This window comes from Camponotus vicinus, unplaced genomic scaffold, assembly GCF_025532165.1.
Source record: "Camponotus vicinus isolate PSW18456_S1 unplaced genomic scaffold, iyCamVici1.0 SCAF_12, whole genome shotgun sequence".
NCBI lineage: Eukaryota > Metazoa > Arthropoda > Insecta > Hymenoptera > Formicidae > Camponotus > Camponotus vicinus.
The window spans coordinates 9,330,028-9,340,157 of record NW_028141948.1 but is presented as its reverse complement, the minus strand read 5'-3'; the positions used below and the strand labels follow the sequence as shown (position 1 = coordinate 9,340,157).

Here is a 10,130-nt window from a genome sequence, read left to right as displayed (position 1 = left end):
TATACGAAAAGTTCAACGCGGAAGCGCGAAAACGCGACGACGCGAGAATACTACAGCGCGGAAATGCGGTAACGAAATGCCGCTGTCCGCGATATGTTGACGGCACCGACGATGAAAAGTCGATGACGCAATGTAACTCTTTTATTAAAACGACAATCTCGTTTAAGAACGCCAAAAAGAACGCGGTAGAACGTGGTGTTTTCGCAACCGTAATTTATTAATTTGTTTATGAATATTTTCCGATACGAAATTCGTAAATATAATTGAAAAAACAAATTATTAAATTTATAATAATTAACTCGCGATCCTATAATATCGAAGGTGATCGTAAAATTTTGTGATAGCTAATATTTAATCGTTGACTTATCACATCGAATCTTCACACTCTTATTCGATAATTCTTTATATTTAATTAGCAATATTTAGGAATATTATCTGACGAAAGGGACAGCGATAAAATTCTTTTGTTAAAACGGTAATCTTTTATAAGGACGCGAAAAGAACGTGAAAAGAACGCGAAAAGAACGCGAAAAGAGCCCAGAAAGAACGCGAAAAGAATCCGGAAAGAACGCGAAAAGAACGCGGAAAGAACGCGAAAAGAACGCGGAAAGAACGCGGAAAGAACGAGGAAAGAACACGGTATTTTCGTAATCATAATTTAATAATTTATTTTAAGAATATTCAGCTCCGCGCGATATGGAATTCATAAATAGATAAATCTAACGGAAAGCATATCATTAAATTTATAATAACTGACTCGCGATTCTATAACAAAGGCGTCCGTCAAATTTTATAACGCTTATATTTAATCATTAATTTAGCATCGAATTTTTACATTTTATATAAAAATTTTCCGAATTTATTAATGACTCTTTGATATGAAAATATAAATAGTTACTCTTTTATGAATATTTAAAGAATATATACTATAAAAATAAATATGTTAATTTAATGAATTACTATTATATAATCATTATACGTATACTTTGGATAATTTTTCGTGTAATTTACATAAGAATGTATTTACGCAATTTACAATCTTCTTAAACATTAATAATTTTGCAATTTCTTTTAGTATTCCTGAAAATAATTTTAATAATTTAAATTAATTTAAATATTTTCATTTTTTTAGCATTTTTAAAAATAAATTCAATTTAATTTTTTAAACTGAAATAAAGCCAAATTACAAATTTCTCTATATTATATTAGACTGCTAACACGGCCATATCTCATATGATAAAATGTAAAACAAAGGCAACCATTTATAACTGGACAGAATTTATACCGGGTATCACAGAATTTAACATAACATAACTATCGCTCTCGAAAGATGCAATTGTAATTTATATGAGTATCGATTGTATATTTATTTTAATAATTGCTGGTTATTGCTTATATTTATTTAAATACTATATTTTAATATTTTGTAACTACTTATATTCACTTTAATCACTATCTCGTAGAAGTTTATATTTATTTTAATAAATGCCGGCAAAAATTGACAGTACGACATAATATGTATATTAATCTAATCTGTATTTGTATATCCTGCCCAAATGTAAATGGTTATCCTGGCTTCAGCTGTTAGCAGCCTGGTATAATATATAAAATTCTTATAATATAAAAGTCTCTATGCAGATTTACCAATAAAAATTGATTGATATTATAATAATATATGTAATTAATAAATTTTTATAGAAATGCATAATTTATAATAAAATATAAAATTAATATGTGTATAACATTTATCATATTACATTTATCACATTACAAGTTATTTCATTAATTAATCATTTGGCTTTACATTAAGTTTAAAAACAATATTTACAACAAATGTTGTAATGGATGAGCTAATAAGAAATTAGAGTAAGATAAGTGAACAAGATAAATGCGCGTTATAAACGAATAAATTAGCATTAGATGTAATTGATACAATTTTTAGTGTTCTTTATTTTTAATAAATTAGGTAAAATTTATACAAAAATAATCTTTTCTCTATCTTTTTTCTTTATAATTAAAATACTGCAATATATTTTCGCAATGGATGCAATATATTTCGAACGAATTTATTAAAAGTTATTTAATTTAATCTATTCTAGCTCATCCATTTTAAGGCAACAGATTTATCTACAATCTCTATCAATCCGTTACTTTAAAATTAAATAAAAGTTTTTATCACTTACCGGAGCATTGATGTGCCACAGCGGAGTTGTCATTATTGAAGCTACGTTGTCTGTAACATACAAATATAAAATTCATTTATAACAAAGCTCAAAATACAATCAATATTTCAAAAAATTATTATTGTGCGGAATTTCATATCCGGTGTGTAAAATAATAAGCAGATATAAACACGTGGGAAGATTTTATAAATTTTAAAATTACTTTTTAAATAGAAATTTTTATATATGATTTTTATAAAAATCTTTCTCTAATTTTCTCTTTAATTCCTTTAAATTATAAGAACGAATTATTGTGCGTACGATTTATAACAATTGATATACAAATAATAAATATTCACCATCAGGTTGCTTCGCCGATGCAAGATGCCTCTCCCAGGCCTCCTCCTCCTCTCACAATAGTTTGTTGGTCTGTAACATGCAAAGAAGATTCAAATTGTAGTCACGGTCAAAAAATTATTATTATATGCATTTAATTTTATATCCGACGCACATAAATAATAAGCAGATAAACAATTTTATAAATTTTGAAAAAAATTCTACTAATAAGTAATAATTTAATAATTCTATTAAAAGCTATTCGAACGTAGAAACTTTTATATTACAGTTTTTATGTAAAAATTTCTTTCTTTTTCTCTTGTTTAAGTCATGTATATAAAAAATCAAATTACGCGATTAATTACTTAATTTAAATCGCGCGTACGCAATTAATAAATAATTATATATAAGCGATAATTTATTTACCATAGAGTTGCTTCACAGGTGCCTGATGCCTCTCCCAGGCCTCCTCCTCCTCTCATGTTGTTGACGCGCGCTACTTTCAACGGCACTCCCGCACTCACGAGCGATATTTTTATATCGCTATTTTCGCTATTTTACGCGCGATACTTAACGATTTCCGCACTATTTCGATGCGATTAAAAATTTTATATTTGATCGCGCGATGTATATACTTAATATGTATATAATTTGAACGGCACTCCCGGTTTCGGTACGAGCGAAAATCCCATTTCACTTACGAGAATCAACTTCAAGCCAACCGGTCGGGATTGCAATGATACAACGAGCAAGGACTAAGCCCAAACCGGAAAGAAGACGAAACGATTGACGGAAATAGAGGAAAATGAAGTTCACCAACTCTTTTTCGCGCATAATTATCCTATCTCGTATCGAACCTGGACCCGCTAAGCACGATTTCAGGTGCTCCGCCCGGACATATTATGCCTCTCGCGGTTGCTATATGCTACACCAGGCTAGTAGACGGCAAAAGAAGAGGATACCCACATTTTTTAAATGCTAACATTCAACAATTTAGAAAATGGGGAGGCAACCCCTTTTGCCGAGCGAAAATCGTGCCTAGGGGAATCCACTCGACTCCTCGACAGGGTTAACACACGCAGTGCGTGTGGCTGTAGACGAGCAAAGAGAAGGGACCCATTGACGACCATTCCGAGCAATCGATCGAGTTCTAACTAATTCGGGCCGAATCACTTGACGAAGCACGAAGCAAGAGTGTACGTTGCATAGCAACGTGTGCAAACTCGAAACATCCCAGTTAGTTGGCATCGGAAGTAGAGACTCGTGACAATAAATGAAATTGGGATTTTATATGAAAAGTCCAAAAGTTCCGCGAAAACGCGACGACGCGAGAATACTATAACGCGAAAACGCGGCGCTTGCCGTCCGCGGCACGTTGACGGCACCGACGACACGAAAGGGTACTTAGCTTCCCATTCAGGCACCTTAAGATTTATCATAAATAGAAAAATTTAAGATAAACCTCAAGGCACCATCCAAGTACTAAGCCCTCCCACCGCGACAAGGTGTACCCTATGGGAGGGTTATATTATATATAATTTTATATATAATATAATACATAATTTGAAATTTATTTTGTAATATAGTACATAAATTTAAATTTGCAAATATAAACGATAAATAAAAATATAAAGGATAAGAGAACATTTATTATACAAAGCAATGTTCAAAATAATTGATTTTAAACCTAATTATTGCGCGCAATTAATTTTTACATTTTTACTTTTAAATAGATATATTTTAATATTATAAACTGCGTAATTACAAAATAATTTATATTTCTTAGATATAAACTTTTAAAAATATGATAAATAAAAAATTTCTATTTTTTTATATATGAAATATTTAAATAAATATATTAATTTGAAATGTTTTATAAAACATAAAAGTATCTGAAAATATTAATTAATAAAAAATTTTATCAATGTTTTAATTATTTTAAAATAAAATGGAATATTTTTTATAAGTATTGTATTATATATGTTACAATTTAAAATCACTATTAAATCACAATCAAAGAAATAAATCGAAACGAGAAATATGTATATTTTGAATATATATATTATTGATAAATAATTTATATATTGTTGCGTCCGCGGAACGCGGTATATATCGAACGCGATATATATCGAACGCGCGCGACACAATCGGCATACGCTGACGCTCGTGCACTCGTAAATAATAACGCGATTTAAGGTGCACAAGAATTTTAATAAATCGCGAGTAACATACAAGAATTCAGAATAATCGTAAAACGGATCACAAATAGACGCGCGTCCGCACAATTTGACAGCTGGGCTTAGACTTTCTGACAGTCGTTGTTTATAACAATATCTTGACAACGCGCGCGAAAACGATCTTCTTCGAAAGAATTCAACGGGTGACGAATACATTCAGCGGGACGGGACGCGGGGACGCAACAATATAATAAATAATGAATGTAATAAATAATTTATATTAATGACTTACATCATATCTTATTGATCCTTCCACTTCCAAAACCTTCTTCTTTCTTTTGCTTCCTTCTCTCTTTTCTCGTGGCACTTTAATCCTCGTTGCACTTACACTTATTCACGAAAAGTTCCTCGTTGCACTTGCAATTGTGTTTAGAGAAAGAATTTGGTAATATATGAAACGTCTCACATCACTACTTCACTGCTCAAGAGCCACTGAGCGAATGATCGTAAATCAAGAACATTACCGCGGTACTGTTTATATCGCCAGGGTCGACTATGTAAAGAAAGAATTTGATAATATATGAAACGTCACTACTTTATTGCTCAAGGTTACTGTGCGAATGTAAGTCAGAAACATTACCGCGGTACTGTTTATATCGCCAAGTTCGACTTATACTACGTTATTGTTATAATTCGTCGTTGAAATCTTCTATGAGTTATTGCCGATTAAGAAAATTTAAAGCATTGGTTGAAATTTATTTAATTCTAATAGATATCGTTAAGGAAATTATTATAATAAGCATTAATAATCGAAAGATCATAACAAAATTAATTCTTTTATCCCCTTTTATGTATCCCCTGTTTCAATTTTTATTCGCAGTAATTAATGATTGCGATGCGATAAAGATTTATCGTTGCGATACAGTTTCATGTCGTTTATTATAAGTTAATTAATTTTTAATTATTAATAATTATATCAAATCATGTTTCGATACTAATCGTAATCGTGTTTAGAAAAATATTCGACAATATGCGAAGCAAAATATGTAGTATAATTATAATATAATTTATAAATTGATGATGCTATCAACATCAAATAAATATATATTCGAATTTATTCAAATATTTTCAATAATACGGATAATTTGATGTTGCATGGGAGCATTATAACACACACGCTTGAACTTACAATAATATTATATATATGGAAAGAAAGAGAAAGAAAAGTTCGGAGAGTAAGATAATTTTTCAAAAAATGAAGATATTGCAAGATATATTTTCCATTTTTCGAGACTTTTATTCAAGATTTATTCTCTATTGTGAGTGTTATAAATAACTTTTACACACACACATAGTTTTGTTATAATTTTCATAATAACTTGATATACATAATAAATTGTTATATAGAATATATACATAGAATATTTTATTATATTACACGAAAATATCAGAAATGCGTACAATGTAAAATTTATTAGAAATTTTTAGATTGGCGTATACAGCTGATATAATCTATCGCAATCAAAAGAATCACTAATAAATTTATCGATTATGTCTTTCAATTAAGAAAGAGTACCCGGAATTTTAATGTATTTTGTAAGGTTTTCTAAAAGAAATATTATCGCGAAAAGATAAACTAAGTTTCGATGTTACCCAATGATTAAATGAGAAAAAAAATCGCGATTTAAATTTCACGAATATACATGACAAATAAATAAATTGACAGTAATAGTAATATTTAATTACAATCCGTGTAATTTTTATAATAATCGCAACACAACGTGCGCACACGCAATATAATTATTATCGTTTTATATGATAATAAAAAAGTATCAAGTAATTAATTTTTCTGTTGCATTTAACAGTTAACACTTAGCAAATAAAACTTAGCAATATAATTTATTTTATTGTGATTTTTATAAGAATAATTATTTCTTTAACGATACTTAAAGATTAAGTGTATTTTATACGATGTTTCATCATTCAACTTTTTAACAATCTAAATACAATTCAAATTATTATTAATTTTAATTCTTGTCACACACTTCTATTTTTAAATCAATATGTCAAAAATTAAATTCAAATATAATCAATTAATATTCTTATAGATCTATTCTTTATAAAACTCAAAATAATTTATTTTGTAAAACTAATTATTACGCGCAATCAATTTTTTTATCTTTTAAGAGAGATTTATCTCTGATATTAATACTTTAAATGTAAAACTAGCAAAAAAATTTTTCTTTATTATAAATTTTTGAAAAATATAATTATATAAAGAGAGTATGTTAATTTTTATATATGAAATATTTAAATAATTATATTATTTTAAAAATATTTTATAAAATATTAAAATATTTATATATAAAAATATTAAGTAATAACAAAAATATTATAAATGCTTTATTATAAATATTTTAAATGTGTTAAAAAAAACCTGGAATATTTTATACATGCATTATATTACGTGATTTTTAGAGCTAATTATATATACCATTGAGAAAATGAAAAAATAATAAGCAATATGTCTATTTTCAAATTAATATATATTGTTGCGTCCGCGGAACGTTATGTATCGAACGCGCGCGACACAATTGATCGACACACGCTCGCACTCGCGCACTCGAAAATAATAATACGGTTCTTTGAAACACAAGAACCACGAAACATAGAACCACGAGAAACATACAAGAACTCAGATAATTCGTGAAACGAAACACAGATTTTAACGTGCGACCGCTCAGCTTGACAGCTGGGCTCAGACTCAGCTGACCGTCGTTGATGTTAAACAACCTCTTAACAACGCGCGCGGAGACGATCTTTTTCCATCGTACTTCCCGACAGAATAACGGATGGCGTATACATCCGCAGGAACGAGACGCGGGGACGCAACAATATAAATAATAAATAATTTTTATAAATTACTCACCGCATATCTCTCTGGCTGCTTCAGGCTCTCTCACTGTTCTCTGGCTGTCCGATACTTTTCCAGATATCCTTCTCCTTTCTTCATCCTTTGCTTGCACCTTCACAGCACTCATGTTCACTCGCGAACAAACAATTAATTATATTTAGTCATATGTAGAAACGATTGCGAGACACTTTGCACGGCACTCCCGATCACGGAATAATTACGAGAGACGCACTTTAATATATTGTATAAGGGATAGAGAAGTACGATTCGCTCGACGTTTTTATGAAATCAAATTAAATACTAATTCATTACAAATGTTGTTTTTATTATTGATATATATATATATATATATATATATGCAATACATGTATATTAATACGAATTATAGGATCGAAAGTTTAATAAAATTGAAAGTCATGATATAATAATTGTTTAATTAATAATTAATTTAAGAATATACGACGTATTTCGCACTACGATCTTTACTGCTCGAGTGTTGCCGTGTGAATGATACCAAGACCGTATGACTAGCGCGCTATTGTTTACATCGTCAAGGCTGAACACCGTGTTATTGTCCGTTCGTCATATCGAAATATATTGTATTATATTATATTATATTTTATATTATAATATAATATAATATAAATATGTTAAAGTACGTAAAATATTTCGATGACGAACAGACAATAATACCGACCTTGGCGTAAACAATACATTTATATTATATTATATTATATTATATTATATTATATTATATTATATTATATTATATTTTACGTATTTTGATACAGCAAATAATTTGTCGATATTGATCGCGGTCGCGTCTAGAAAAGGATTTAACGGAGCGCCTTGTACTACTACTTTACTCTTTGAGTGTCGTCGCGCGAATAATAATAGAGCCGAGAAAATTAGTCCGAAAGACCGTGTTATTATTATTTTTTTATGGAAACATTTTTCAAGACTATGGCATATAAACATTAGCGCGCTATTGTTTACGCCGCCAAGGTCGGTGTTATTGTCTTGTTCGTCATCGAAATATTTTACGTACTTCAACATACACACACACACACACACACACACACACACACACACACACACACACACACACACACACACACACACACACACACACACACACACACACACACATACATATACATATGGAATATATTAAAGTATATAGAAGTACTTTAGATTATATAGATTTTTTAATTATATGATTATTTATTAAAAGATTGTTCATGGAGCCTTACATTATATTAATTGTTTAGATCCACGATTCAATTATTTTACTGTGCGTCCTTATAATCCGAATTATATTTCAATGATTGAAAAATAAAACAATAAAACGTCGCAGACATATTATATTCGACTCTATAAATATCTATAAATATTAAAGAAATAATTTCTGCTCGTAAAAATCGATTTCATATCGAAATAATAATTTATTATTTTAGATTTCTGTTACTATATATATATATATATATATATATATATATATATATATATATATATATATGATTCTTATTATAATTATTTAAATGAATAAATTACAAAATATGCGATTCGAGAATTTTCGTCGCGGTATGTATATAGATATTAATTATGTGTTATTTATAAAAGTTAATTAATTATATTGTTATAATAAATAACTTTCCGATGTTAATCGCAATCGTATCTAGAAAAGAAATTTAACGGCGTATCACTATATTATTCGTTAGAAAATATTAGACAATAACATATGAAATTATATAAATCGTTTCACAATCGACATGCAAATATTACAATGCTATCTGTATCTCATTTATATAATTTCATATGTTATTGTCTAATATTTTCTCTAATGTGTTATATTAATTATTTTGTTTCAATTTTTGATCACGGTAATGAATGATTGCGATGCGATAAAGATTTATCGTTGCGATACAGTTTCATGTCGTGAATTAATTTTTAATTAATTAATTTATATTAATATTTAAAGTAAATTATGTTTTGATACTAATCATAATCGTGTGTGTTTAGTAAAAAAATTACAATACGAAACGTTTCTCACCACTACCTTATTACTCGAGAGTCACAGTGCGAATGATGACAAAGCCGAAACATAGCGCGCTACTGTTTATATTTTATATTGCCAAAGTCGAACACCGTGTTATCAATAATTCATTGCCAAAATATTTTATATATTATAAAATGTACATTAACGCGGAATATTAAATTAATGAAGTATTTTAATTTATTGATTAAAATTGATTATTTATTAAACAATTTATCCTTTCATTATGCTAATTATTTGCATCTATAATTCGATTGATTTACTTCGTGTTCTCTCACAATCCAAATTACATTTAGATTGTCAAGTAGAACGATAAAGTGTAACACGGATGAAATATATTTGTGACTAAATATTATAATAATAATTATTTTTTTTGTCCGTAAAAATCGCAACGATCGAAGTAATTATTTAATATTTTGGATTTCTATCATTTAATCGATTTTCGATTAAATTGTATATTGTTTAATAACAAGGATTGAGAAAAT

General features: G+C 28.7%; 1 long non-coding RNA gene across 1 annotated transcript; it reads right to left on the bottom strand.

Annotated features, from left to right (window-relative positions):
• Positions 1 to 961: 961 nt before the first annotated feature.
• Positions 962 to 3,051, bottom strand: LOC145962821 (uncharacterized). Its single transcript, XR_014435979.1, has 4 exons — positions 2,925 to 3,051; positions 2,522 to 2,591; positions 2,184 to 2,233; positions 962 to 1,080 (listed from the first exon to the last, which is right to left on the bottom strand). It is a non-coding gene; the product is annotated as an uncharacterized LOC145962821 (long non-coding RNA).
• Between the last annotated feature and the right edge of the window lie 7,079 nt (positions 3,052 to 10,130).